A 4608-nucleotide genomic window follows, 5' to 3' on the forward strand; every position below is an offset into this window, starting at 1 on the left:
ACTAATGTCCGGTACCTTCCCTTCTGCTTTCAAGCATGCCACAATCACACCTATCCTTAAAAAGCCAACCCTCGACCCAACCGCTATGTCCAGCTATCGCCCAATATCATTGCTTCCATTCGCTTCCAAACTCCTGGAACAGCACGTCCACGCCGAACTTTCCTCCCACCTATCATCTAACTTGCTCTTTGACAATCTACAATCTGGTTTCCGCCCCATCACTCCACTGAGACAGCCCTGACCAAAATTACTAACGACCTACTTACAGCCAAATCAAATGGACAATACTCTATACTCCTGCTTCTAGACTTGTCCTCTGCATTTGACACAGTTGACCACTGCCTCCTACTACAGATCCTCTCTTCCTTCGGCATCAAAGGCCTTGCCCTATCCTGGATTTCCTCATACTTTTCCAACCGCACATTCAGCGTCTCCCACTCCCACACCACCTCCTCATCCCACCCTCTCTCTGTTGGAGTCCCCCAAGGCTCTGTTTTAGGACCCCTACTCTTCTCAATCTATACACTTGGTCTGGGGCAACTCATAAAGTCCCACGGATTCCACTACCACCTTTATGCTGATGACACTCTACCTCTCTGGCCCAGACGTCACCTCTCTGCTGTCCACAATCCCAGAGTGTCTATCAGCCATATCCTCCTTCTTCTCCTCTTGCTTCCTCAAACTCAATGTAGACAAATCTGAACTCATCATCTTTCCTCCATCTCACAGATCTTCCTTACCCGACCTAGCTATAACAATTAATGACATCACACTTTCCCCAGTACCAGAAGTCCGCTGCCTCGGAGTAACCTTTGACTCTGCCCTGTCCTTCAAACCGCACATCCAAGCTCTTTCTACCTCCTGTCGCCTCCAGCTCAAAAATATTTCCAGAATCCATCCTTTGCTCAACCCTCAATTTACTAAAATGCTTGTGCATGCCCTCATCATCTCTCGTCTCGACTACTGCAACATCCTTTTCTGTGGTCTCCCTGCTAACACCCTCGCACCTCTCCAGTCCATCCTTAACTCTGCAGCCCGACTAATTCATCTCTCTCCTCGCTACTCCTCCGCTTCTCCCCTCTGCAAATCTCTTCACTTGCTCCCATTCCCTCAGCGTATCCAGTTCAAATTACTAATACTGACCTACAAGGCCTTCTATAACCTGTCTCCCCCCTATGTCTCTGAACTAATCTCCCGATACCTTCCCTCACGTAATCTCCGGTCCTCCCAAGACCTCCTTCTCTCCACACTTATTTGCTCCTCACCCAACCGCCTCTGTTATGAATGAGTCACCGTAGGCGGCAAAAACAAAAATACTAGCTAAGTCCAGAAAACCAGAGAAGTTGGCAGCTATCGGATTGCAGACCCCTGAACCTAACAACAACTAGCAGTAGCCGTGGGGGATTCCTACGGTGCCCTAGACCCCCTCGATCACAGCCGGAGAACTACATAGCCTAAAGACAGAAAGGGAAATCTAAACTGCCCCAGAGCAGACCCCAAAGCAATAGGCAGCCCCCAACATATAATGACGGTGAAGCAAGATGAAAAAATACTCACACAGATATAAAGATAGGCTGAGCAAATGATGGGGCCCAAGCTAACTAAATAGGACAGAATAGAAAAGCTGCTGTCTGCAATCTGCCAAAACCCTCTCAAAAACAAGAGCCAACAGACTGGTAGGGAAAAAAGCCCTGAAGATGCTAGGCTTCAAAAAGACTATATCAGTACTCAGGTATTATCTGAAGACAGAGCAAAAAGGAATTCAGCTCACCCAGCAGGGAAAGGCAGAAATCCAGAAAAACAAGGCAAAACAAAACCAAAACACAAATGCAAAAAGCAGAGCAGAAAACTTAGCTTTTGAGGAGCAGGAATCAGACTGGTCTCCAAGAATCCCTCAGAGTAATCACCCGCAAAGCAGAAGGGCGTCGGCTGCCTTATATCCAGTCAGCAATCCCAGTCACCCAGTCATCATCATTCTGCTCAGGTGCTTTGTAATCAGCCTCACTACCTTCCTTCACCAGAAGAGGGAGTTCATCAGACCTCAATGGTGAAGGGGAAAATGAACTCACAACACGCCTCCAAGACTTCTCCCGAATAGCCCCTATTCTCTGGAATTTTTTGCCCCAACAAGTCCGACTATCAACCACTTTTGGATCCTTCTGACGGAACCTGAAAACCCACCTCTTCAAGAAAACCTACAGCCTACAATGACCCTGCTACCTCCTCTCTCACCACTACTGGTGATATCATCTCAACCAACACCGGAACTGCTGCAACCCCCCAACCTACTGTCTCCTTCCCCACCATCCTGTAGCATGTAAGCCCGAAAGGGCAGGGTCCTCTCTCCCCTCTGTATCAGTCTGTCATTGTTAGTTTGTTTACTGTAAGTGATATCTGTAATTTGTATGTAACCCCTTCTCATGTACAGCACCATGGAACCAATGGTGCTATATAAATAATAATAATAATAATAATCACTTGAGTTTGCTTGATATCTGAATCAGTATCAATTTTAGCACTACGTTTACCTGGAAAACATTTACAATTAGAGCCAAGAATTTTCTTTATGAGTAAAACAAATAATCTTATCATTACTGCAATAACCAATATCACAAAAACTGCTTGAATTAGGAAATGAATTATTCCTGATATCCATCCGCCTATCCCTTTAAACAAATTCAAAGGCTTTAACCATACGAGCCATTCAGGGAGGAGCAGGTCCTCCAAGGAATTAACCATCCCTATTCCTTCCTTTATCAGCCTAGCTTGTTCTATGTCATGAGTGACTCTCATCAGTCCGGATGGATCTATATAGTGGCAGCAGGCGGGTCCCACTACCTGACAGAATCCCCCTTGAGATGCTGTAAGATAGTCGAGCACCATAGAGTGTTGGTTGGTTATGACAATGAGCTGTCTCATATAAGCAGATTGTACATTGATGGCGTCAAATACTCAGTCACATTATCAAAAATATCACCCAATTCTTCTATCATCTGAGCATTTCTTATAGTTCCGAACATAACTCCCAGAGGACCAGTGAGGACCATCCCAGTTTTAAGATACCATGGGGTGTGCATTAAATGCTTGGGTGGCTGGGGAGAGGGTGCACTACGGTTCGCTATCATGTGACCAGGGACGTTTTTTATAAGGGAAGTCCTTTTCATTCCATATCCAGGTGGCCGGCTCTAACCTAGCCAGTGTACATGCACCTTCAGCTCCTTTAGGAATCCACCTATACACATTGCTCCCACAGACTATATAAACCCCCTTTGGTAATTCAAACTGAAATTCATTAAGAAAAGCTATTGCTATTGAAACCAACCGGGTGGTGGCAGTGTAGAGGCACCAGGAGTTCTCCAGATCTGTAGTGACTGCCCTATAATATCATAATGGCTGACATTCTGGGTCTGTATTAAGGCTTATGGACATCTCAGCTGCTCCATCTCCATACTGACCTCCTCCGGTTTCCTCATCACCATGAACCGCCTCTCTTGTGGACATTGTGCTGTATTACCATAAAGAAAAAAATGATTCCTTGTCCAATTAGTATCATGTAGGAATCATTCTAAACACACTTGGTCACTATAAATTTGCTTATCTCCCAGGGAATTAGGAGTTTTTACTGCAAAACTAAGTTTTAGCTCCTGATCTGTCACCTTTCCTATATAATTTTTATCAGTAGCCTTGTTTCCCCAGTTTCCATCATATTCCTTAAATTCAAACAAATTGATTGGTCGGTTATTTACAGGTTCCTGTTTTCTGGTAAGATTGATTTGGAACCACGGCTGCTTTGTCCAACCTGTAATAGGCAAGGCAGTAGAAGTTTGACTCTGCTGCTCAGCCAGATTGAGGGCCCGCATTTCCCAACACTTTCCTCTGAACAACTCTGTCAATGGAGTTACAAAATATGGCATAGTCTTTGCAGCAATGGGGGCATGTGAACAAATCCAGCAATTAGATAAATTTCGGACTTGTGCAATATAGTTATGGTACTGGACAAATTTATTAGCCCGCTGTTTTGACACCTCACTATCCCATAATTCAAAGACATCATTATCTTTTTTACATTGAATAGATACAATCACAGTGAGAAGCAAGAATGGATAGTATGGGTCGCCCTCCCAGGGCTGTGGGGTACTCGGTACCGGGCCGGTCCTTCAGAGGGGAATGTCACATGAGCGGTGACCCGGTCCGTGGTCCTGGGCACCCATGTAAAAGGGGATTGAGTGATGGGAATAAAGTTTATGAATGATTTGTGACGCCACCTGTGGCGTTCGGCAAAGGAGGTGTTAAGCTGACGCTGCAGACAGATCCTCTGGGACAGATGGTGGGGTGCAGCAGTGATGTTATAGCCCTCCACAGGCAGGGCTGTAGTCACAGGGCAGTGTAGATAGGTGTTGGGGACGAGGGTGCAGTGTATGGCACAAGGATGTAGCAGTGCCAGACAGTTTATAGGAAGAAGGCAAGGACACAACAGGGTGCAGTTTCTTTACCTTTACTTGGCAAATGCAGTCCAGGGTTCTGGTTACAGATGGCACTGGAGCAGACTAGCCTGGAAGCAACTCAGGAATCTCTCTTTCAGATAGGTTGTGTAGTCTCCTTCCTAGT

The sequence above is a fragment of the Dendrobates tinctorius genome, unplaced genomic scaffold (assembly GCF_039654945.1).
Source record: "Dendrobates tinctorius isolate UK_male_01 unplaced genomic scaffold, ASM3965494v1 ptg000395l, whole genome shotgun sequence".
In the NCBI taxonomy this organism is placed as follows: Eukaryota; Metazoa; Chordata; class Amphibia; order Anura; family Dendrobatidae; genus Dendrobates; species Dendrobates tinctorius.